Genomic DNA, 26,902 nt, shown 5'->3' with positions numbered 1-26,902 from the left:
CATGACATTGGGTTTGGCAATGATTTATTGGATATAACACACAAAACACAGGCAATAAAAGTGAAAATAGATAAATTGGACTACATCAAAAATTAAACTTCTGTGCACCAAAGTTCACAATCAACAGAGTAAAAAAACCCAACATTTTGGGAGAGAATGTTTGTAAATCAATACCTGATAAGGTATTAATATCTAGTATATATAAAAACAACCATGAAAAAAGCTACAACCCAACAGCAACAAAATAAACAATCCAATTTAAAGATGAGCAAAGAACTTGAATAGACATTTCTTCAAAGAAGATACTCTTCCGGCCAAAAACCATGAAAAGATGTCCAACATCACAGATCATTACAGAAATGCAAATTAAAACCACAATCATCTTACACTCATCAGAATAACTGTAACTTTAAAAAAGAAAAAGAAAATAACAAAATTCTGGCCAAGAAGTTGGCGTCCTTGTGCGCTGTTAGTAGAAATATAAAATCGTGCAGCCACTATGAGTAACAGTAAGGGGTTCCTCAGAAATTAAATAAAAAAGAATTATCATCAGCTTCTAATATATATCCAGGAGAATTGAAAGCAAAGTCTTAACGAGATATTTGTATACTCATGTTCATAATAGCATTATTCACAGTAGACAAAGGTGGAAGCGACTAAATTTCCATCACTGGATGAACAGACAAATGGTAGCCCAGGGCTGGGGAAAGGGGACTGGAGAGTTATTGTTCATGGACTCAGAGTTGCTGTTTTGCTAGATGAAGAAAAAAGTTCTAAAGATCCAAGCTTCAGCACTGTGGGTATAATTAACAGTACCAAACGACACACCTCAAAGTGGTTCAAATGGTCAGTTTTATGTGTATTTTATCACGACTATAATTTTTTAAAATTAAAAGACAAAGCAAACAAAGCTAGGTACTTCAATGCAAGATTCTTTCCTCTTTTTTTCTCAGCACAGTGCTTTCCACAAAGGAAGAATACGTAAAATCTGGTCCGGAAGTTCTGTAAAACACGCCAAGGAGACATTTTAACTGCACCACAGAGGATGAGTAGACATTTCCAAAGCTGAGAAGAGGTAGAGTACATAGCTGAGGACCTGGGCCTGCAGGTGTGTGCAGGTGCATGTGGAGGAGAGTGATGGCAATGGGGCTGGAGAGAGGTGAGACTCGTCTGCCCTGCTGAGGAGCCCAGACCTTCACCTGCTGGCACCTGGAGTCGTTACTCACAAGATGGGTGGAGCCATTAAAACTGTCCCGTGTCAATGACCTGAGGACTGGTCATCTAGGGTGTGAATTATCCAAGTCTTGTGATTCCATGATTTCTTTTTTTCATTTCACTCATCATCAATGCGATCAATGTCATAAAAATAAATAATGGCAGATATCATGAGATTGCAACTTGTTGGGGCTGGGGTTATCAAGAGTGAAACTGGGGGTGAACCCTCTCCATACTCCTTATTGGGGTAACTTTTGTGCCCTGTCCAGCTTGCAGGAACTTTTCATTCACAGGAGACAGTCTTTAATTTCTAGCTGAATGGGAGAAAAGGTGTTGGAGCAACTTTTAAAGCCTATTTCTAGCACTTAAGATTTCCCTGGGGCAGAGTCATTCTCCATATATAATTCCAACCAAGGGATTTGGGGATGAAATTGAGCTTCATGGGAAGCTCCTGGTCATGGCAGAACATTCCTGTGTGAGGAAACTCCTGTTATCTTGGGGGCTCAAACCTCTGTACACACAGCTTGCAAGGTCGTCCTCAGATCCTGCCCTCTACAGATTCAGGCTGTGCTTCCTAAGGAGAGAGGGAGAAAACCCTAAAGTTCATTTGACAAAAACAAGCTAATAAATGGTGCTCTTCTACAGTGTCTTCAATGTGGTGTAGGGGAAAGCTCCAGAAAGCCTTCCTTGACCCAGCGGCCTCTGTCAGTCCCTCTCTCTCCCATGAGCCCTGGGAGAACTGTGTCCTCCACACCACTGATTTGGTCCCTGCCAAGCCCTGGCCCTTGTGTTAGGCTGGAATGTGAACTGCCTCACACCTGGGCTCTCTTGTGGCAACCTGGTGCAGTGCTCTTGTTCAATTTCCATGTATCTGCTCATGCTGCATCTCTTGCCCCAGACGATCTTCCCAGTCCTTCTCTGTCAGTTGTTGGTGAGCTCCTAGTCACCTTTAATGTCTCAGCTCAAAGGTCCCCTGCTACAGGAAGCTTCCCCTGATTTTCTGAGCAGTCACTCACGGTGCTCTACACCCAGGGCACTCTCTTCCTACTTCTATCTTAACTCTGTCTGCCCTGTCTTAAAATGTATTCATTTACACGTTTGCTTCCCCCTACAAGGCATGGCTAGAAGAGACATGAATCTGGCAGTACACTCATTAGGGTAAAGCAAACTGCTGCAGCAAATACAACCTGCAATCTCAGTGATCCTGCACATGTACATTCTACCAGCTGTCTCTGTTCTGCAGCTGAGGTGGGCTGGGCTCCACAAGGCCCTTTAGGGACTAATCTGATTGACATTCTACCATTTTCATGCCTTCCAACATCTCCCTGGTGTCCCCATCAAGCCAGTAGAGGGATGAACACAGCCATGGAGAAGGTTCTTTATTCCTGTTAACCTTGTGCCAGAAGGGGGACATATAGCCTCTGCCCATGTCCCCTGCAGCAAGCTAGGCACATGGTTCCCCCGAATGAAGAGCAGAGGGTTGAAAACTGTGAGTTGTGGCCTCACAGCCACTTCCCAGGAGGCATTCTACCCCATAGAAGAGAGGCTGGGATTTTTAGAAGACAGGTGGCAGCATCAACCCCGGGTGACAAAAATAGACTCTTTAGACATAAAGCCTATGCAGGAGACACCAGTGAACTTTCAACCAGCAGCCTTCAGCAAAGTCCAACATTTAGATGCTAAAAGAGAGATGTGATGTAAGAAAAGTGTTCAAATTTTTTAAAGGAATTTGGCAAAGGGAGCCCACAAACATTATGAGACAATAAAGATAATGGCATTTAATTTGGCCCTGTAATTATAGTTACTTCTTCCCAAAGAGCCAAGAATAAACATTCTAATTACTCTACAGGTTATATGGAGATTAATAAACCTGACTCCTTCAAATCTCTCCCTGTAGGAACACGTAGCTCATAAACACAAGAGATTGGGATTAGCCCTGACCAGTTATTAGACCCACATCCCAGGGTGAAGAAAGAAAGGGATTGTAAGGTGAGGACCTAATTTGCTCCGTGAATTGTAATAGGCATTTTCATATAAGTCATTTAAATTAATTCTCAAAGCAACCCCTTGAGCTGGATGGCTGTCTGCATTTGCATATGAGAAAGCTGAGTTTCCAAGAAGCAGAGGAGATTCATTCGCAAAGTGTCAGCCAGGATGTGAGCCTACAGTACCAAAGCCCAGACTCCTCCTACGGCCCTGGGTTCTTTCGGGGGAAAGCTCAGAGTCCCATAGGCAGTGTTGGATCTCAGAGCACTCCTGGGGGATGGCCTGGCTCTAAACGTGCAGCTACCCTACTTATTTGCCCAAAGGTGAGGCAGGTGCAGCCCTGGTAACCCATGGCTGTGGTGGGAGCTTTCCAGGGAGGTCTGACCTTCAGTGCTTGCCTTAACCTGACAGTGGGAGCCTCGCTGTGGCTTTGTGGATGGGCTCCACTGAGCTCTCACGGAAATGAGCATGTGCAATTGGGCTCTGTCATGCATTTATATTGGCTTCATCAACGATTTGGCTCCAGGACCTCAGAACCAACCATCTGCAAGGTCAGAGGGGGATTCCAGCAAGGAAAGAATTACCTTGGACCAAACAGCACGATGCAAAGGCTGCCATGGAACAGGAGGCGAGGTGACACTTTTTTGGGTAAGGGCACCTGCAGTGAATCCAAGAGAAAAGAAGCTCCTGTTTCTGTGTGAGAGCGCCCGCTCTCAGGCACCAGGGCTCTGACTCTTTTGAGGAGCAAGCCACAGCACCCTGCTTTCTCTTCCAGGAGCCCCTCCTTTAGCGGCCTCACATTCTCTTCCTTCAGCAAATTCATGTCCCTTCCTAGGCACTTTGCAGAATGGCTGCAGCCTGGTATGGAAACAAGAACAGGACAGGAGAGCACGGTGATCGTCTTGGTCACTTTCTTGTCATGGAGACACAACACCCAACACCCACAACTTAAAGGAGGGGTTTATTTTGGCTCCCAGCTTGTAGAGGTTTCAGTCCATAGTTGGCAGCTCCTAAGCAGAGGGGCATCACAGAGAGGAAAGAGCTGGCGGCATGGCAGCCAGGAAGCGGAGAGGGATCAGACAGGAGCTGGGAAGAGAGACGGGCCCTGCCAGGGTACATTCCCAGTGACCCCCACCTCCTCAGAGCAAGTCAGCTAGAAGCCCCCAGAATCCAGTTCCCTCCCAAAAGCCCCAGCTATGAGTTCATGAGGCTTTGGGAGGACATCCAGGTATGAGCCATCACAATGACTGAGAGGGCAGTGGATAGACCCAGGTGCCAGCTGTTGGCTCAGGCCCTGAGACCTCAGGCCACACATTCCCTGAGCTTTGGTTTCTTCATGTGTAAAATGGGGATCATGGCAATGTCACAAAGGCAACCGTGTAAAATGCTGAGCCTAATTCCTGGGGGCATCACCTGATTTCTGGTAGATTTGGTTAAAACCTCCAGAAGGAAGTTAAGAGATTTGAAATTTCTACATCCTTCTTGGCATTTCCAGCTGTATCACTTCAGTGTTCTCAGTCTCGGCTTCTTATGTGCAATAGAGGATGAGGATGAGGAGGCTGCTGCCTGTCCTTGGACCACACACAACTGATGAGGGGTCAAGTGATGTTTGTTTGTTTTTTGGTACTGGGGATCCAACTCAGGACCTTGCTCTTTCGAGGCAGGCGACAGAACCACTGAGCTAAATCCCAGCCCTTAAGTGATGTAATATTTATGAAAATGTTCAGGCAGGGAGTTGGAGTGGCAGTCAAGGATCCCACTATTTACAGAAGCTAGACCAGGGCAGAGATCTGATGGTCTGGTGTGCTGGAGAACAGCTGTAATCCCAGCACTTTGGGAGGCTGAGGCAGGAGGATCACAAATTCAAGCCTAGCTGGGGCAAATTAGCAAGATCCAGTCTCTAAATAAAAAATGTAAAAAAGGGTAGATATGTAGTTCAGTGTGAAGGGGCTGCGTTCAATCCCCAGTACTGCAATACATACATACATACATACATACATACATACATACATACGCGAGCTCTGGTGATCTTTCAGATCAGAGACCCAGAGACTGTAAGACACAAGGTCAGAGAAGAGAGACAGCAAGGGTACAAGGAGAGGTGGGAGGGGCCACGTCTTTAGGAATGGATGGCGGCTGTGTGTCCAGGAAGAGAGACAAACGGAGCCAGGCAGGCGAGCAAAGGGAGCTCCTCGAAATCTTAGGCCCAAAGAAGAGTGCCTTGACATAAGCAGGGCAGGAAGCCAAGGGAGGAGACAGGCCCGGTTCCCCTGCTGAGCCTCCACACTCAGCCCAGCTCTGGGACTGCTCATCTGAAATTGGGACTCAGCCTGACGGCCAGCATCCTTTCCAGAAGGTGCTCCAGGGCTGGAGATGCTCCCCCACTCCCACCCGCAGTCCTTTGATCCCGATTTCTCTCTTTTTCTACTCGACCAAGTCTGGCTCCTCTCACCTCTGAACATGGACATCAGCCTCCCCCTGGCTCCCTCCCATCCATGCGACTTTCCACAGACACCGTGTCCCCCTCCACCCCGCCCCAGAGGCGTCCTTCTCCTGCTTAGCTCTGTTCGTGGCCCCCAGCTCCTCACATGGGCAGCTCCCTGCTGACCCAGGGTGAACTGTAGACCGAGGCTTTTTACAGGCTGGCTTGATGATCTCAGGAAGTTATTTAACTTCTTTGTTTCTCAGTTTCCGCTTTTGCAGAAGTGGATACAATAATAGTTCATAAATAAAGTTGTTGTGAGGATTTAAGAAATTAAACATGGAAAGCATTGAGAAGGACGCCTGGAACACCGCAAAAGCTTTTTAACTGTTGCAGTCACCACTGCGACCTCTGCTGCCACTGCCACCACTGCCGTGGCTGTGGCTGGATCGCCATCACCACTGTATCTCCTACTCCTTCCTCTCCTTCTCCACTGCAGCTACACTGAGACGTAATCACTCCTAACACAGCGAGCGCTCATTCCCCTCCGAATCTTCTCATATGCTGACCACGTTCCCTGGGAATCCACCACGAAATGTTCACATACCTCGCTTCGTCACTTTTCTCTTCCGCCTCTTTCCTCAGAGAAGCTTTTTCTGACTCCCGGAGGAGATGGGCGAAGATGCACTACCGGGACTCCCTCCCTTCGTAACATTTGCCAATCTGGTAAGTACTTACTCACTGCCTTTCTTGCTCACAGGATCAGACCTTCCTCAGGGGCGAGGTTTATGTCTCAGTCACTCCCACCTCACCAATTCCAACAGAAAGGGCCGAGCTGGGTCGTGCTTCCTTAATGCTTTTCCATTTTCATAGTGGGAGGCATTCTTCCTGCAGGGAATAGGTCTACCCCTTATTTATAGCACTCTTTCATTTGAAATTATTTTATAAACTTACCAGTGGTTTGCATTTTAATCTAACCAACCAAATCATTCGAAATATTTGTGATGGCTATTTTCAGCCTTTGTTCCAAAAACAAGAGGGGGTGGGCTTGGGAGCAGACTATGGGGATATGAGCTAGAATTCCCAGAGCTGAGGCTCTGAAGGACCATCAAAAGCTACCACTCTGCCCACTGTGAAGATGTTTCCCAAAATAGCAGATACACTATCCACAGCCACTTGCCCAGTCCTCCCGCCATGCGTGTTCAGCCCTGTGCCAACAGAGTTTGGGAGAGGAGAGAGCGGCTGCTCTAGGTCTGTCAGCAGCCGCTTCTGAAGCTACCATAGCAACAACTATGGACTAAAAGAGATCCTTCCATATTAGGTGCAAACCAACCTCAGACAAGGAAAATAGCTGGCAGGGAGGAAGCCAGCTTGGCTGGGGAACCGGTGAGGGGTAATTTGCAAGTGACCCAGCCCCTGCAACTGCCCTCCGCTTCCCACCCAGTGTGAGGGAAATAGTAGGTGGGATTTTTAAGAAAAACTTTCCATTCCTTCAAATACTAGGACATGCAACTCACTCAGTGTACTTGCGCTGGAATCTCCCTCCACCTCCAAATCCCAGCACCCTCCTCTCTCGTTCTGATTCTCGGCTGCCTCAGTAGCCCATCCATCTGGTGGTGCACAGATGGGTACAAGAGGCAAGCCAGGAAGCAGAGGAGAAGAAAAATTTGTATTTCACCAGCGTGTTCTCAGAGTGGAATAGGAAATGCTTTCTGCCCAAACTGAGAACAGGGCGGGAGTAGGGAGGGACATCTTCTCAGCTTGGGTTGACCCTTCAGATGGAGCTGCCACTGGACTTCTCCTCCAGCTTCTCCTCTTCCTTACCACCCAGCTACTTTCATTCACTCGTCCGCCCTCCCTCCCCTGAGGAGACCTGGCGTGGCACCTTCATCTCAACTCTGCCAAGTGCACCTGCCCCAGCTCCCTTCCGGAGCATGGAATCAGCCCAAGTCACAATCCAGGCACAGACCAACAGTACAGCCTTGACCGAGTCATTTATCTCTGAGCATCTGTTTCCTCAGCTCTCAACCAGGCCTACTAACATCTCCAAACTTGTATGTCAATTGTGAGGATTAAGTGAGATAATGCATCCCTGTAAACCTCATAGAACAGTGTCTGACTCATAACAAATGATCAGTAAATGTTAATGTTTTTCCACCCACAGACTTCATCTTCCAGCTCATTTTAGAGCTGCCCTCAATATCTAGTCTTGACAGATTTGTAAGGCAAACATCGTGTTGCCTAATTCCTCTTTGTCACGCTGACTTGTATGTACTCCTACTTACCTAGTACACAGTGCCTGGCTCCTTGTAGGTGTTTAATAAATGTTTGCTGTTAAAGTGCACAGGTTGATGGATGCGTGCATGGATGGATGGATGGGTAGATAGGTAAATAGACAGAGGCATGAATAAAAAGGGGGGAATCCACCCTTTTGTTGCCACATAGATGCAGTGACAAGCTGGGTCTTTAGTAAGCCATCGGACAGAGACGAGCTGTCCAGGTGGGCTCACAGACTTGCCTGAGTCTAAAGGTCTTTTCTGGCCAGAGGCTGCCCCATGAAGCTGGCTAGATGTTTCCTTCTTTATCCATCTGGGAACTTGAGAATTTGGCTAAAGTTCTGGTATTTTGTTTTGTTTCTCTTCCTTCTCTTGACACTGAGGCTCCTTTTCTCTCTCTCCTTGAGTGCCAGCGCAGATGCCAGCTGGCCCACTGCTCCGTTAACCCTTTCCAGCCTGCCCTCGGGTGGTGCTGCCAGTTCTCCATATTGCTGTGCTTCACTGTGAACTACATGGCTCCCTGCCCTGTGATGTTTACGCTGCTGCCCTGCCTCTCCCTCAGCTCCCCAGCCTGGCTTCCTCAGTCACACGAAGTCACAGCAGAAGAGAACTGGGATGCAGCAAAGACCAGGAGGGAGGCAGTGCTGAAGGCTGTCAGGTGCTTTGCCTTGTGCTCAGGGCACAGCTATGAGCACTTGACAAATGAGGAGCCTGGTGCTCACAGGACAGCAGGCTCACCGCTTGGAAGATACAAGTCAGAATTCCAGCCAGGCCTTCAGACCTTGGAGCCATGCTCACTTCACCCCGTGAAAAGTCTTCCCAGAGAGACAGAGGGAGGTTTCCTATTTTTCTTTCTAGCCCATCTCCACAGCCCATCTTGGGTTCCCTAGCTCCTAACTTTACAGAAGGGTAAACTGAGGCTCAGAGATAATGAAAGATCCATAGAACAAAGTTTTGTTATTGCAAAAGAAATAGAGATTTCCCCAGATGATGGAATCCTGGCTGAGACCACGTAGGTAAAAGCCACAGAACCAGCCCCAGACTAGACCCCTTGTGACTCCTTTCAGTCTAGTCTAACTCCACAGCATCATCTGTGTGCCCTGCAGTGGCATTTTTGACATATGTTGGAAGCACCTGTTCCTCTAATTCTCTGGCAGAGACTTATGGCAGTGTTCTGGATACAAATTGCTGCATAATGAACCCCCTCAAGCCCAATAAAATAACTGTTTAATCAGCTCTTACGGCACTGAAGATGAACTGGACTCAGCTCGGTGGTTCTTCCTTGAGGTCTTTCATGGGTACAGTCAGTGGCCACAGCCAGGATCACCAGCAAGACTCCCCGAATAGCACTTTTACACAGTTGGCAGTTTGTGTTGGTTGCTGTCCAGTGAGGCTGCCAACCAGACCATCTATGCAATGCCTGTTCATGGGCCTGGGATTTCCTCAACAAGGTACCTGAGCTCCAAGAGTGCGTGCTTCAGAGGCACAGGAGCTGCAAGGCTTCTACTGAACTACACTCAAATGGCCACTATGCCACTCGTCATGTTCTATTGATAAAGTAAATCACCAACATCAGCCAAGATTTGCAGACATGGCAAAGAGTTTGCTGCCATCTTTAATCTTCTGCAGATAAAGAAGCTCTTTAAATCACCTCTGTGGCCTCAACTCCTCAGGTACTGTCTGGCATACTTAACAGAGGTCTGTTGACCAGACTCAAACTGACAGAGGATATAGAATGAAAGATAGAATATGCCTGAAACTACTTTCATGGCCTCCACTTAATGCCTTGGACCCTCTTGAGGTCTTTTATTCCAAATGGCATACAACTGCTTTTCAAAAAATATCTCATCCTGCTCATCAGAAGTTTCTGTCCAGATCACTTTGGTGCTCAGGAATAACTCAGCTCAGTGCTATCATGAAATGAAGAATTGTCCGCCTGGCTGGACATGATGGCTGGTGGCAGTCCCAGCCTCCTGACTCACTGTCCCCTTGTCTCTATAAAAACCTGTGATTTAATAATGATGGTTCCTCTAAAGCAAGAAGAATTAGCTCTTAAAATAGTTCTGTGCAGATAGAGATTTACTTCTTGACCATTTTCCCAGACATGCACACATCTGCATAATACCAACATGAAGAAACAGATGATGATACTGGTTAAGTACAGGAGTTATGGAGTCATATCACCTAAATTTAATTCCTAGATCCATCCCTTTCTGGCATACATGTTTAACCTAAACTTTCTACATCTCCATTTCCTTGTCCATTTAAATACTGATAATAAAAGCATCTATCTGTAGGGAGATGGTGGAAAGTTCATCACTTAGTATAGTGCCTAGTACATAATAAATTATGAATAAATATTATCTATCTTTGGATCACACAGCCTCCTCCAATCTCTTTTCCTTATACATATTTGTGCCTCCCCTCTACAAGACTCATTGCAGTTTTATTATAGTGCAACAAATTAAGTTGGAAACTTGAGGTAAAATAATTTTTGCAGCTTCTGTTCTTGACTCCCTTAGCTGTTTAGAGATAAAAGGAAAGTCTATGTGTGTTGGTCATATTTCTCTGCTCCTTCAATAACACACAGGATTGTGAGCCCTTAGTTCAGCCCAAAATTATCCAATGCAAGAACATTCTGGCATAAACTTTCTCTGTCAATTCCTCTCCCACCTCTGTCTTTTATGTAACTTTAATTACCCTACCCATCACTCTTCAGACTGAATAGTGTTCTCTGGGGCTTCCTTCCTCCAGGGCTTTTTCTTCTTTCATACATGATCTCTGTAGCTTTCCCCTGTCCACTTCTACTTCTTTTTCTTTCTCCAACTACCAATTCCTACTTCTTCAAGGCATTGCTTTTTGTTATTATGCCTTGATTTCTGTAGAACTTTACACTTTTCAAAGTACTTTTGCACCAACTTCGTGTATCCTTTCTGTATCTTTAATAAAGATGACAGGATGATTGCAACTATGCCCATTTAAAAAACGATTAAACAAAGGCCAAGAGCTGTGAAATCACTTCTTCAAGACCGTATGTGTAGCAAACTATCAGGCCAGGAATGGAACTTCAGTGTACTGGTTTGTATTCCAGTAATTTCCCCCATTTAACTATATAGTCACCATCTTTTCACTGAGAATCAGCTAATGAGTGATATTTTATTCTATTTTTATGCCTATTAGTGCAAGTTTATATTACATAATGATTACGTTCATCATGAGGAGTTGGTACATGCACCTAACATATCTTAATTAGTTTTCATTCCCCTTCCTTCTTCTCCCACCACCCACCTTAAAGTTTGAAGGAAATCAGTAAAATTTGTGCTTCCTTGCAGTTGATATAAGAGTGAATGCTTAGCCCTGCTGAACTATCAGAATGGATATAAGCCTCTTGAACAAATTGAAAGGCAATAAATAGGAATCTTACAATGATTTAGAATTTGCTGAAAATTCTTGGATACTAGATCCATGATGACTTTGTAGCTAATTCATGGAGGCAGATGCCCTCTCCCTTCTGGATCCAGTTTGTGGCTTATGTGGATTTTGTGGTTTGGAGAGAATCTATGTCCAAGGCCATGATAAACCAGCTTGATATGAGTCCAGTTCACTCAAAAGATGACCCATAACAAACTGAGTAATCTTTACAGGTATGTGGCATTCAGCTGGCACAAAAGCTTTCCAGTGAAGCTGGAGATAGCACAGAGTAGGAAGAAGGCCTTGGACAGAATGAAGATGGAATTCACATATTTTAAGTCCCTCTCATGTTCACTTCAAAACAACAAACATTGAGCAAGCACTTGGTGACAGTACTGTGCTCAGCACAATGGCATGTGGCCCATTCTTTCATACAATTTGCAGGTTAGAAAGCCAGAGACACAGAATACACCTGGTCCCATGACACTTGTTGTGCCAGACAGGAACATGCCATTATGCACATGGAGTGAAGTAACAGCACCAGCAAGGAGCACTTAATCCACATTGGGGTGGCAGGAAAGGGCAAAGGGGGATTTCTAAAGGAGATCCCAACTGACCTGAATTGTGTGCAATGTGTGGGATCAGAATAGCAGATGGATTTTCATGGGCACTGGGGACAGAAGGGACAGTAGGTAAAAGGCATAAAGCAGCATGGTGTGGAAAAGGGGGGCTGTAAATCATTCCATATTACCAAAGCACAGCATGTCAGCAAGAGCTGTAGGAAGTACGTTTGGAGAAGGCAGAAGACAGACAGTGTGCCAAAGATTTTCTAAACACATTATCTAATCCACATATCACAGAGTATGTAAAAATACTGGTGTCTCCCCATTGTGAAGATGGTGAAATGGGGGCCAATAAGATTAAAGAATGTTCTTGTCTTGAAAGCTCCAGACATTTTTTAAAAGCCATATTCTGGTTTCATAAGATACATATATCATTATTAGGGAGGTCACTTTTCATTCCTGCACCTCTGGTCTCTTTTAGTTGAGATGAAAGAGACCAGGCAGGATGCCTCTAGGGGCAATGCCTGCTTCTGCGGGCTAGGACCCTCCAGGGTCCCTCCTCGGTGGCGCCTACAGAGCCACGTCACAGGCTTGTTTCAGCACCACGGAGAGCGCTGTGCTGCCCAGAGCTGCAGACCCCAGGGTCAGCCAAAGTGGAGGAAACAGGAGATCCACAAATCTTCCTTAAACAAGACATCAGCACGACAGGAGGGCAAGAAGGAATATCAGGAGAGGAGGGAGGAAGAGAGATTGTCTATCACCAGTGCTTTCTTGAACAACAGCCGGGTGATATGCTGAGTGAGACAGAGAGAACTAAATAAAGAGAATAAATTGTAGCAGCAATGTGTCCTCGACATCATAATACAGAGGCTGTAATCATACAAGGCTAATAGTCTGAGTCACTTCACAGCCACCAGGAAGAAAAAATTGATAGGACAAGCCTCGTGGCTGCTCATGCAAGCCAATAAATTAAATTTGCTGACCATGGCCTGGAGACAGGGGGAGGGAGGGTACGATAAAATTATGCAGTGTGTGATTTATTTCCTGAGTCTCACAGCCTTCTCTTCACTTTTTTACCTTCAAAATGAATGCTCTATGGCCTCATGTCTCTCCTGAACACATGAAATGATCCATTACCTGATTTATACTAAGGTGTAAGTGGCTGCCGAAACTTAATGAGTTATCTCTCCTAGGAACACCAGAAAGTGATGGATTGATTCACTAGAATTTAAGTCCTGTGAGAACAAAGTTTCCTTTGTTGTTCATAATCCATATAACGTCATCTAAAACAAAATACAAAATACGTGATTAATAGCAATGACAATAATATCAATAAGGATTGAACTTCTGTTTACTATGTGGCAAGTGTTTTGTGAATGTTCTTTTAATTCTCATATAAAGCACTATAAGATAATTAGTTTATTTTCATAGGGGAAACTTGAAACATAGAAAGCTTATTAACTTCTTGAGATCACACATCTAGGAAATACAGAAGCAAGATTCATAGGGAACCTAAATCCAGAACCCATGTTGTTAACTATGATTGTTAACTTTATGTGCCAACTTGACTAAGCCATGGAGTGACCAGATTAAACATTATATCTGGGTATGTCTGTGAGCATGTGTCCAAATGGAAGTAGAATCTGAACTGGTGGACCTTCCCACCAGTAGGCTGCCCTTCCCAGCATGAGTGGCATCATCCCATCTACAGAGGCCTGAATAGAACAAAAACAGAGGAAGGAAGGAACTATCCACTTCTTTTTTGTTCATTGCTTCAACAAGGGAAGAACATCCATCTCTTCCTTCCTCAGATTAGATTTACACCATCAGCTACCCTGGCCCTCAGGCCTTGGACTCCAACTGAAGAGTACAATGGCTTTCCTGGATCTCCAGCCTGTAGGTTAAGACCGTTCTTGGGACCTCTCAGCTTCCAAAGAATCCTGACTATGCTAACCATTGTAGTATTGATGAGCAGAAAAGATAAAGAGATGCACACAGAAGCCAGGGTGAGACAGTGAGACACACACACAATAATAAATAGTTGCATCAAGACTGACAAATTCTATGAGCATTATGGATAGAAAATGACAACACGTCAATTTTCTTCAACACATGGGCACAGAGTTACAAAATTAGAAAGAGAACCTGGTTTCAATGTGTTCATATCTAGTGAGGGGCAAGGAGAAGCGAAAAGACAAGAGGTCTGCTGAATGATTCTACCCAAGTTAGTGCATTTGTGCGGGTGTTGTGAAAATCTAAGAAAAAGGCTCATTCCCAGGGCTGCAGCTTGAGAGTGCTGCCAGTGATAGAGGCTTTTTGCATAGATTCTAGGAACCCACAGCCAAGAAGGTAAAGGGGTACACAGGTCAAACATGGAAAAAAATTCTTGGATGTACAGGTAAAGGTTGGTGGGCCATACTGGAATATTAGAGACCATGTGGTCTACCCTAACACACTTGTCAGTATTCTGAGGCCTAATAGATGTCAGGCTTTGTGGTTGGCACCAGGGATGTAAAGTGAGTAAGTAAACATGCTTCCTGCCTTCACAAAGATCATATTCTAAAATCCCACTCATGAGAATGGTGATATCGAAGCCATTGGAGGCGCCGTCAAGGGGAAATTAAAGTAGAGCATCCTGCATAAGATTGAACAGTGAGATGACGGGGAAGCATGATCTCAACACTGGTGCTCCAGTCTGTGGCTGCATTCTTGTGACATTCAGTGTGACACGCTGGGGGGAACATGGGGGTGATCAACAGCTACTGTCAATGTTTAATTTTAAAAAATAATTACAGTAAAATACACACTGCCATTAATCCACCTCAAAATACTCTTATCCCATCATTCTTGCTACTTTCTGCAGCAGTTCTGGAACCCTCTTTCGTGAATACCTTTATGAAGTATGATCAAAAGTATGGTGACTGGCACTGCTGAGTGCCATCCAATGGAAATGCATGCTCATAAAAGCATCACAGTGTGCTCTCAGCCACTTTATTCACTGGATCAGGTACCACTGTGGAACTCCCTGTTCTTCATCCAAGTCAAAATGATAGTGAAAGGCAAACATTTGGAATCAATTCATGATGTTGAGCCATAGCAATGAGACTAAAGACACTCATGAAAGAGCACTTCTAAAACTGCTTCAGAAAGTGGCAAGAACAACAGGGAAATTGGGTTCAAAGAAACAGGATATATATATATATATATATATATATATATATATATATATTTTTTTTTTTTTTGGTACCAGGGATCAAACTCGGGTCCTTGTGCTTGCACAGCAGGCGGCGAAACCACTGAGCTAAATCCCTGGCCAGAAACAGGATATATTTTGAGGGGGATTGATGGTAATATGGCTTTTACTGCAATAATTTTTAAAAATTTAAACACATATTTTTATCACATCTCATGTATTGTAAAATTCCTTGGTAGTCAAAGAAAAAGGTCATCTATTTAAATAGTTAGATGGGAGTCATAGATTGAGTCTAACTAGACTGTACAGATACGTTCCCAGCATCAGCTGGGGGCCAGAGAGACCCAGAATCTTAAGTCCAAAGTCTTCATCTTCAACATCATTGTTGAGAGCCCCATAATCCAATGAGTTTGTGCATTTTGTATCTATTTGATTTTTCTTTTGCAAATCCTTATCTGAGTCAAGGAAAATAAAAATCAAAAATATAACTTACTGAGGCAGCCTAAGAAAGCCCCAGGAGAGATGGCAGCAGTCATACAAAGAGAAAATAACCCAGCAGAGTATAAATAAAGCCTGCAGGATGCAGGAGCTGAACTGCATCATCTCTCTCCACTCACCCCTGGAAACCCGCAGAGAAGCTGAAGCTGGAGGGGCAGCCTTATGGGGACCCTGCAGCCTGCTGCATGGGCAGCTGCCCAGCTTGGAGCAGAGCACCTAGAGCTCGAGTCTGACACCAAGGAGACTGATTAAAGATGCTAAACTGGCCAATGGTTAAAACTCGTAAGCCTCTGTCCTTTGTTGAACTGCCTGACTTCACCCCAAGGTGATCCAAGACCATGGCAAGACACCTGAGAAATGTCCCAGTGTGAAATGATCCATGGGGGTTTTGGCAACATCTGCTGGCAATATCTCAGAGTAGGACTGGCCCTCAATGAGCCCTGTGGAGAGCCCTCCTGAGCTCATGACTGTAGAAATTCTGCCAGCCCTTCCAGTGACACCAGAGTCCATCTTTGTACATCCCTGGACTTTGTCACTGGTGGTCTATTTCCTGTTTCTTCCATCCTCCTTCTCTCTTTCTCACTCATGGCTGAGTTGTAATGTGTTTGTCTGGCAGGAGGCTAAATGTAGTAAACTAAAGCAACTGATGGCTTCCCAACTTACCCAAGTTTCCCTGAATCTCATACTAGAGAGGTGGAATTTCATCAGGCAGGTCTTGACCATCTTTGACTATGGGAAAACTTCCGATAGTCAAGTTGGCTGGAGGAATTTGAAGTTCTGGGAAAAATTACTCATGCATATGAATCCTGTAGAAAGTAGCATTTAAAATCTCTTTTCACAGCATCTTAAATGGCAAATGGCTAGAGGGAAATTTTAATTTAAACTCTACATGCTTCTGTTCCATTCAACTCATTCCAGTGTGAGCTCAGAAGAAATATTTGTTAAATTCCTACAATGTATCAGGTACTGTGCACAGCCTTAAGGATATGAGTGAAACACAGCTGTACCCCTGAGGAGCTTCCCACCTAGCAAAGATGTCACAGATATCACCTTCTTTAATTTCATACAGAGTGTGACGTGAGTATGACAAAGACTGTAGCAGAAGCTCAAAGAGAGCAGTTTATTGCAGCCAGAGAAAAATGGGGAAGGCCTCTGGAAGGCGAAGTGCGTGTTTCCCCAAAATAAGATCTACCTGAAAAATAATCAGCCTTGAAAAGTAGAGATCAAAAGTGCCAGCCTTGGGCCTGAGATTTAGCTCAGTGGCATCATGCCTGCCTCACAAGCACAAGGCCCTGAGTTCGATGCCCGGTACCAAGAAAAAATAATGCGGCCTGATCAGCCTGTCCTTGCCTTACCTGCCATCACTATTCTCTTGCTCAGTGGCTACTCTGTAGGGCAGGTATGGTGAGGATAGGCTGATTGGGGCTGGCCTTTTTGATCTCTAGTTTTCAAGGCTGATTGTTTTTCAGTTAGGTCTGATTTTCAGGGAAATAGGTGGGTAGCTGTGATGAATAGGACTTGGTAGCAGAAGCACTGCCTCGATAGAAGATACAAAACAGACAAATGAAGAACTAACCCTAAGCTGGCAGCATGCTGGATGTGCACAGCTCTAAGGAGGGAGACAGCATGCTCTTCCCAGAAGTGTGTGTGTGCGCACACACATGTGTGTATGTGCCTGTGTGCAAATGTGGACAAGGAGTGATGCAAGAGGTTTAAGACAGATAGGACAGGAGCCACACTGATCCATGGTTCTCCTACTCACTAGCAAATGCTTTATAGCTATCCCTGGAGCTTGGAGATTCTGCTCTTTGGAAAGCCCTCCCTGACCACCGCTGCCGGTGTGCTGCTCTTCTGAACAACTCTGCGGTATCTGAGAATCAGTATTTTGGTTGTTTGTTTCTTCTGGTCTCCCACTCTGCACTGTGAGCCACTCGGGGGTGATGACTGCTTTATTCACTGAGCTTCTGTACCAGCGGCCTCCCTGGCATACAGTAGGTACTCAGAGAAAATTTCACATTTATGAATTATACTTGCCTGTTGTGCCTTTATCAGAACTTCCCACAGTTGAGAATTCCAAGGCCTGGAGAGATTAAATAATTGGCTTCCATCACAAGGCCAGGCATGGGAGAGTTCATTTCCACATCCCCTGACTAGTGGAGGAGGGAGTAGCAGAGAAAGCATGTTTCCAACCATCTCTCCACTCCAGAGCCAGAGAGGCCACCATCATTCTGAGCCATTGATCAAGACCTTCACAACAGAAATACCATTCTGAACATCTCTCCCTTCTCTCTCTACTTCCAGCTATATTTTCTCTATGTGACGTGCATTATATCTTTTTTGTTTATTGCCTTTCTTCTTCTCTAAAAGAAGAGGGGGGATTTTTTTCTGTTTAGTTTACTGCTGTACAACCAGCATGAAGAACATACCCAGCCTCTAGTAGGGGCTTCATAGATCCATGTTGAATGATGACAGAATGAGCACTGTGCAGTGGAAAAGAAGACATGAGGCAGACAGGAACATGCACACTGAAAGCAAGCAACTCACCAAGTCCTTGCACATGTCCAGGGTGGGCAGAGCTTCCAGTGGACACCCAGCCTGACAGCAGTGGATGATTGTGGTCCTGCCTGAAGCACCTGGTGATAGAAGCTGCCAGACGCTGTGTGTGGAAAAATCAGGACGGTTCACAGCATCCTTCAGAGTCAGGCAGCTGCAAGTGAAGAAGAACAAGATGGCTAGGTGTGTGCCAAATGATGCTCTGGTGGGAACATGGCCCTGAGAGCGAGACAGGCCTGGAAGGGCATGAGCAATGCCTCGTGTCACTGGCTCCAGAGCTGCCCACTCTGGACTAGATGCCCTTCTTTCAGGCCTTCAGCATTATTTTTTTTGTAGCACTTCTCATTACCTTACATGCATACAACTCCTTGCCAATCTGATCACCTCTGTATTTCAGGTACTTACGAATCACTAGGAAACATGTAAAATGCAGACTCCTTGTTCCACCCCAAGAGATTCTGAATGTATGTCTAGGGTAAGCTCAAGAATCAGACTTTTCAACTGGCAGCCCGAGTCATCTGAAGGAAGCCATTCTCAAGAGCTGGGAAGTTCTGCCTGCACTGGCTAAAAGCTCCGGACCCTAAAAGCTCTAAACCCTTATCACCAACATGGGGTCTGGTACACAGTATCATAACCCCTATGGCAGACGAGTGAACTAAGGTACAACAGACCTCATCACTTATCCAGAATCTCCTAACCAGTGACATGGGGAAAAAAAGTTCAAAACTCAGATCTGGCAGATTCCAAAGTACATGTCCTTCCCATGGTCCCAAGCAAGGGTTTGGTGCAGTGGGGCAGAGGCTTTGCACTTCCAGGGAAGTGCGCAAGAAAATCAAGGTGAGTGTGGAAGGAATATGTTAGAATTTATGTTCACATTTATTTTAATACACCATGTTCACTTTTGTTTCCTGAGTTTATGACTTACAAGCACAAATCCAGAGTTACAGGTATGCAAAGGAAAAATAAATAGAGATGGTCCTCAACTTCCAGTGGGGCTGAACCTGATAAACCTATCATAAATTTAAACTGCACTAAACACACCTAACATATTGAACTGCATAACCCCCCAACACAGTACCTTGTGGGATACATGTTGTTACCCTTGCACCTGCCCCTGGTCAAAATTAATAGAAAATATTGTATTGTATATTGCTAGTCCAGGAAAGGTCAAAATTCAAAAGTTTTAAGTAGTGTCAATTGCACCATCATAAAGTAGAAAATCATGTCAAACCACAGTTCATAATTGTGTTCCATAATTTAGGGAACTTCTATATGCATAATGCATAAATAAACATCCCAGTATAGGATGCTTTCTCAAAAATGCTTACTGATGCCGGGGATTTATCTCAGTGGTGCCACCACCTGCCTCGCAAGCGCAAGGTCCTGAGTTCAATCCCCGATACAAAAAAAAAAAAAATGCTTACTGATGGTATGTACACTCATAACTTTTGAAGACCACTGTTCAGTTGCTGGCTTTTACCTGTGATACTGTTGAAATGTAGTAGTGCCCAAGCCAATGTACCTTAATGATACTGTGCTTGGCATCTCACACCTGCTGAGACTTCTCAGGGGCCAGAGTAAGAGATGGATGAGCATAATTACTGCAGGAGGATTAAACTCTTCTGCTTACAATTCCTAGGGACTGCACATTTGTATTCTTGCTTACCAGAGACTGATTATTTCACACTGGATTTCCTGGGACTGCCATTATCTGCCACATACCTAGGGCCTGTGTAGCTGTACATTTCCTGGAAGGCAGAGGCAAGCATCTCTCTGCAGGGGGAGACAGACACAAGTCTCTAAGCACAAGGATGAGGTAAGAGCTCTTTTGTCTTTTACTGTATTCCCTATCACTTATGGCTCAACCCCATGGGGTTGTTGGGAGAAAAAGCCACATTTAGAAATGAAAATTACATAGCTGACATGGCCAGGTTTGGTCAAAAAGGAGCTTCTCTGGTTGGTGACTCAGGGGAGTATGGAGAAACTGGTAGGAGTTGTCCCTGCTCCAAGGAAGACGGGGTCCTGGGATATGCCTTTCAAGGGCTGCCCTGGAAAGGAAGTAGGTGGAGGTCACTGAGATGGAGATGGGAGACACAGTGCCAATGCAAACAGCTCCCCTGCTGTTGGTACGGGCAATCCAGGGGAGGAGTGGGCTAAAGCCCAACTCACTCACACACTGCTTGCCAAGCTGGGGCCTTTGTGTGGCCCTATGTAAGCAAAGGAAGAGCGATATCTCCTTCATTGTCATCCCAGGGAGGGAAGGGTCCTGAAGATGGGAGTGAGGCTTTTATCTAATTTGCACAAAGATGGAATGTGGACTTCTAGTGGCCATCGAAAGGGGTGTCATTCTCCATGATGTGACTCCATAGCACAGCTCAAAAATGCCCCAGACATCTACCCATGTGTGTGCTAGGAACTGCCAGATGCTAGTGGCTTGCAGAAGCTGCAGAAGGTATAGTCTGAGCTCCAACTGGCGTGGGCCAGTGTCAAGCCTAAGAGAAGAGCAGAGCTAAAACTATCATGAAGCCAGGCAGGTCAAGATCTCACAGATGTTCTAAGGAAGGCACTGAACTCACGTAGGCTTTAAGATACTTCAGTTTAAGTCCAAGAAACTTCAGTTTAAAAATTGAAAAATGAGGGCCAGGGATTTAGCTCAGTGGTTCTGGCCCTTGCCTCATAAGTGCAAGGTCCTGAATTTGATCCCCGGTACCAAAAAAAATGAAAACATGAGGGCAAGTGATCATGGAGCTTGATTCCCCTGAAACAGGGACAGTTTTGAAATTGTTGTGTGCTTTAATGAGTACACACGGCTTTGAAAATGTCACAAAATGAATCATTTGTTGTTATAAAGACTGCGTTAAGACAGCAATCACATTCTCAGAAAACCCATTTTCTCAAGAATGTTGCATGCAGTGAGAATGACCATGAAATGTCTTTTTCTTGTCCAAGAAAACCCATTTTCTCAACAATGTTGCATGCAGTGAGAATGGCTATGAAATGTCAAGGAGGGCCAGCGGGTGATGGTTACAGCCCTGACTAACTGGGGCCAGTCTAGAAACTGGAGCCCTGAGAGGGTGGAGTGCTGGGTAGAAGAGCTCAGAGGAGACAGAGGGAACCCAAACTGGGGCTGGGCCAGACAACTCCTCATGGAATCTCCCTCTCCAGAGATGGGGAAAAGCAATCACAGTATCAAAACCCCAATCTGTTTTAGTGTCTCCTATATGCCAGGCATTGTGTTTATAGTCCATATGAGTTCATCCAGTCCCACTGCAGTTGTGTGAAATCAGTAGTGTTAACAGTTTTTTCAAAGCAAAGGAGTTAACAATTAGGGGAATTTCTAAGAATTATGCAAAACCAAACAGCTATTGGGTAAAGGCATAGGATCTTAGCCTTAGGTAGGAGATCAAGGTTAATGATAGCGGCTCTAAGCCTGGCTACCTGTGTTGAAGTATTGGCTCAGCAATGGCCTATCTGTATGGCCCTAAGAGAATTACTAAACTGCTCTGAGTCCCCACTTTCTCTCTGTAAAGTGAGATGATAATAATAGAAAGTACTTCACCAAGCTGGTATGAACATGAATTATATTTTTCTACATAAGGTGTTTAGAACTGAAAGCAACTGCAATAAGTAATGAATAAATATTAGTTGCTATTTTGATTACTTAAAAAAAGTATTATGTTCACTTTGCCCTAGAGGGCTTTGGCATTGCCCACTTCTGAATGAGAACCCTCATCATAGCAATTTCCATTTCTTAGGTGTGTGCCAAGCATGGGGTCTGCTCCTATCCAGATCCACTCTCCACCCTTTCTCTATTCTACTCTCTTCCCAGGGCATTTATCCTGCAAATTATATTTTCAAGGGTCCCTTGACACCTGACTTTCAGGTAGTCTCGGCCCATGAGAGGTGAGGTCCAGGTGGAGGTTGGAGGACAGGAAGAAGCGTTTCTGACTCTTCCAGGTTTCCAGATTTCCTCTGCCCTCTTCTCCCTCTATGATCTCCCTTCTTTCCAAGCAGCCTGCATCTTGGGCTCCTGAGCTCTGAGAATAACTCTTCTTCATCCTTCATAAGCTCACCTTCAGGGATAGCAGCTGCTTCCTGCTGTTGCTGACCTCAGAAGCACCTCTCTTGACCCCGCTTGGCTCTTTGGTTCTTCCAAGGTGATGTAACCAGTTTGGTAGATTGAACCTCCCATCCCAGCCCACTGATGGCCCTGCTCAGACCCTAGCTGACACAAGCATCATCTCTGGAGGTGAGCAGAACAGGAAAGGATGAAACCAGGTCTGATCCCAAACAAAGCAGCAGGGCAGGAGCTCAGGCATTCCAGAGGTTAACACTGGAGCCCAGTCATCATGACCAGAACCCAGAAGGTGGAACCCAACCAGAGCCTGAAGACCTGACAACCATTGTGGAGGGCAGATGAAATCCTGCAGAGATTTTCACAGAGGGAGCTCAGCACCCAAACCCCAGAGCAGGACTGAGCCTTCAGGTAGAGATCAAGACTCACAAGGAGAGGGGAAATCCAGGCAAGCTCTGAGAAGACTACAGAGATTTGGGTGTTAACCACATTTTGGTTAATTTAATTGCACTGTAAATGCTGTTGGAGAGCACACAATTTAAAGGTGCCCTGTGGGGAATGGTTTGGTTCTGCAAATAATTATCCCCCTAATTTATTTGCTTATGTTTAGATTTCATATATTGGATTTGCTTATTTCTTTATTTATTTCTATCCAAGAACAATAGGGCCCAACTCAGCTGGGAATGAGCAGTTGCTTTGAATTAGGCACTGTTTGGAATCAACCACAATCAGTTTAGTAAAATTTTGATTATATTAGCCTTGCAAATAGGCTTGTGCAGAGTGAGCAGCAATGCATTCTGGGAATTATGGAGAGGGAAAAATCATGATTCCAGGTTATATAAGGTTTGGAAAGACCCTGGAGCTGTCAGGGATAATCTGAACTATCCGATACTCAGTCATTGTGTAAAACCTCTTGGCCAAGTGTAGCTGTGAAAGCCATCATTTGTCTAATAGTAATTTCCATTTGCTGGTCATGGCTTCACCTGCTGGGATGATGAGAAACAGATTTGCACCCCTAGGTGTGCATTGTCTATTTTTAGATATCTTTGTTTTAAAAATGAAAATCCTAATTTCTTCAGCCTTCCTCCTGTGACACTTCTCCCAAAGCAGAGGAATGGTTAATAAGTTACAGTATATACACTAGGTAGAAAAATTTGCAACCATTAAAATATGGTTATGAAGGGGGAAAGAAAACCTTAATGCTAAAAGACAAGAGCAGACTACAAAATTGGAAAGAGGCCATTTCCATATTGCCGAACACTTAGATTCAAACGTCCTTTGGCCTTTCCTAATTGTAAAAATAATTTGGTAACAGGATAAAACATTTATGATATGGAAAAATAGATCTCCAAGTCCCTAAATGACAATGACTATCCAGTTCTGCTCTAAAAATAAGAACTGCGAGGAGAAGCCTGTGAGAATCAGTGATCCTAGGGCCTCACCTTATTTAATGTCCAAGGGTGAAATCTGGTACCCTTGTTTCTCACTTCTCCGTGGGGAATTCCAGTGTGCAGGTAGGACTGGAAGTCGCTACCTCGTTATCCAACTACAGTGTTCATTTCCGTATGTCTTTTAGTCCATTTCACATGCATATGTTCACTCAAATGTAAACATAGTGTACTCAATTTTAGACACAGATATATTCATGTAAGATTGAAAAAAGCATTCTTTGAACTGAAATATCTGTTTAACATAAAAATACAGATAAATTAAGAAAAGAAAAAAATTTCCCGTGGTCATAGCAATCTAAGATAACCACCATTAACATTTCGATACAAAATTCTTTGGGGGGCCTTTTTTAAAAATTCATTTTCTCAGAGATAATTGCGCTGCACATACAATATTGAAATCTCTATTTTTCTCTGAACTTTGCAAAAGCAAATTTTTTTCCCACACTATTACATAAGATTTGACCATCACCCTGTTGTTATGATAGCACCATTCCACTTACAAATTATTTTATGAAAAAGAACTCTGTGGATTATTTCTTTACAATACAGGCCAAGAAATAAGTCATTGGATCAAAGCATGGGATTACTTAAGACTTTCTTTTTTTTAAAAGACATCAAGTCATCATAATTACGAAAAAAGTTCTACCAAATGGGTCAGCCCGTTCCCCACACTGCTTTGTTCCTGGGATATTTAATTGTAGACTACTAAACTAAAACTGGTTTTGCTAAAGGAAAGGGCTCAAAATCACCAATGTGCAAAGAATGCCTTGAACCAGCCCTCAGAAAGCTCATTATAAGGCTGAATCGGAGATGTTCTTCATTGCAGCTGACAGGCAGGGAAAGCTCCATAATGAGGGTCTTCCCGGGCACCTTGTGGTGGGTGGGCAGTGACAGGAGCACTCCCCACTGTAGCACTCTCCTGGTGGAGGGAAGAACCAGCCCTACCAGGGCCCCTACACACTGGTCAGAGCTCACCAGGTGGGTGATAGGGTGGGAGGGAGGAGCTGGCTCCTTGACAGCAGAGAGGAGGCAAGTGGGCCTTCATTACAGGAGGAATCTGTTGCTCCTGCAGAATAATGAGCATCACCAGAGCTCTGTGGAATCCTCCAGGGCCCCTAGGGAGCCCAACAAACTGGTCTGCTTGTGCTAATTCAACAACAGTATGGCACTGAGGGAGAGATGGGAGGAAAAGGAGTGCTGGAAGGGGGGACACGAGGTCCCTAGCACTTCACAGTGTGTGGGGGTGACCATGCAGCCTCCCTTCTAAGAATCTGGTTGATGATCTGGGGGACAGACGTGGCTCTGCCCAACCCTGCCCTGCACCCACCTCCAGCCCTCCTGGCCTCTGTGAAGTTGGTCCCCAGCATAGGAACGAGGACCCATCTTGGGGCTCCTCTGCCTGAGCACATCTCCAAGGCCAGTGGGGCTCATGTTGTTGCAGAATTGGGAGGTCAATGCCCAGAGATGAAGTCCAAGCAATGGGCATGAGGGGAGCTTCCAGCTCCTCTGTGGGGAGAGCGGGAGGCCCCTCCCTCAGGGTTACTTGAAGAGCTCCAGCAGGGCAAGGCCCAGCATTAGTGCACACAGAATTGACTTGTTTCTTTTCCCGTCCCCCTTTCCCTATTCCCTTGTTTGTGTTTCCCAGGGCCACCAACCAGACAGACTGCGTAATCCACATCCTTGTCAAGTGCCTACTTCTGGGATTACCACACTGAGATACTGAAGAACTTTATGCTCATTTGTTTGATTGCTAGTTTGAACTTCAACATGGCCTCTCCCCAGGTCACCAGCTGTAGCTTCAGAAGCAGAAGCTGACTCCTCAGATAGGATTTTCTCCATCCTATAAGGCAATCTGTTTTATAAATCAAATAGCAACCCTTCATTGAACATCCAGTGGCACTGTATCAAGTACTGAGAGCTGCACATCCAATGAAAGAGAAAGAGAAAATTACTCATCACAAGGCCAGTCTTAAGAGCAGCAATCATCAAGTTCAGATCTATTGTTTATTACTCGGGATTTATTTAGGTCTACTACATGCTATGCACATTGCTAGACATTGACCATGTAAAGGTTAATCAAACCCTGCCCCTGCCCTTGTGTAGTTTAAAATCTAGTGGTGGAGAAAGAGAGGTAGGAAAGGACAAGGGGTACAGAAGCAGATACTTTTTAACAGAAGATGGTCCCTGAGGTGGCTCTCATAGGCACCTGACTCAGAGCAGGGATGAGTCACATAGCACTTCCTGGGGGAGACCCATCCACCCATCCACCCTCTTTTGCATGCAGCCATATTCCCGCCATCTCTGCTGCAATCCAGGTGCAAGCTAGGAGCTCAGATTCCTACTGGTGAACCACACAGCTGCGGTCCCCACATGAAACCAGAGCTAAGTCTTAGAAGATGCCTGAAAGTTAGCCAGAAAAAGAGGAGGGAGGAAGCCATCTGGATGGAGAGTGAGGCACAGGCACAGCCAGAGAGGCACAAAGCAGCACTTTGGGTTGAGGTGTGTCTGCTGTGTGTGTGTTTGTGGGGTGGATTAGCATTGCTGGGACAAAGACACTGAGAAGGGCATGGGGCTGAGCTTCAGGGAGGTCCAGGAACCATCTCCAAGTGGCTGGGACTCACAAGATGTTTCAGGGACACAGAAGAGAGGGCTGGAGAACACTGGGGATGCAAGAGATCCTCCGGAGAGGACTGCAGAGGCTGCAGCACTGCAGCTGGGCCTGCATGGTAGGAGGATCTCATGTGGGAGATAGGAGACCCCAGAAGAGCAGCTAACTGTGTGATGCATGCTCTGCCCCTGGGTGCAAAGAGCAGCATGCCAGTGAGTGTTCTTCGGCGAACATGGTTCTCCAGGGTGAGAGTCAAGGCTGCCACGGAGTCATACAGTGCTCATTCTCCTGGGCTAAATGTCATTTGGGCACTGCTGAGAAGCCCTGACCTACAAGGGAATCTGCCTCCCTTTAACCAAACCCTGGAAAAGCATCCATTTAGATAGTTGTTCCTTTAGATAGTGTGAGTTCTTCTTCAAGGAGTTTCTGTACATGGAGATTGCAGAAAGCGGGGGTGGGGTGGGGGGGTGGGGAGCTTGACAGAGACATCACAACATTGTCTGCATCAATTGTCCATCACACACCTTGACCTCAGAGGCCCAACTTATCCCCAGACTTCTCCCTTTGCTTTCCACGTTTGAGGCACCTGATTTCCACCTACAGGCTTAGGTGAGCTGCCAGCTCCCAGAATGCACCTGGGTCTCAAGCAGG

At 45.3% G+C, this 26,902-nt stretch overlaps 2 long non-coding RNA genes across 2 annotated transcripts; one reads left to right on the top strand and one right to left on the bottom strand.

The window, feature by feature from the left end:
- On the bottom strand, positions 1-6,327 carry LOC110346678 (uncharacterized). Its single transcript, XR_002390867.2, has 3 exons — positions 6,231-6,327; positions 3,786-4,059; positions 1-1,789 (listed from the first exon to the last, which is right to left on the bottom strand). It is a non-coding gene; the product is annotated as an uncharacterized LOC110346678 (long non-coding RNA).
- Positions 6,212-26,654, top strand: LOC110346679 (uncharacterized). Its single transcript, XR_015452549.1, has 3 exons — positions 6,212-6,349; positions 19,787-19,933; positions 25,289-26,654. It is a non-coding gene; the product is annotated as an uncharacterized LOC110346679 (long non-coding RNA).
- Positions 26,655-26,902: the final 248 nt, after the last annotated feature.

Source organism: Heterocephalus glaber, unplaced genomic scaffold (genome assembly GCF_053883595.1).
Source record: "Heterocephalus glaber isolate CG9 unplaced genomic scaffold, H.glaber_assembly_v1.0 deba00001447, whole genome shotgun sequence".
Classification (NCBI taxonomy): domain Eukaryota; kingdom Metazoa; phylum Chordata; class Mammalia; order Rodentia; family Bathyergidae; genus Heterocephalus; species Heterocephalus glaber.
The sequence above is the reverse complement of the archived record's forward strand: the minus strand, read 5'-3'. Positions and strand labels throughout refer to the sequence as shown.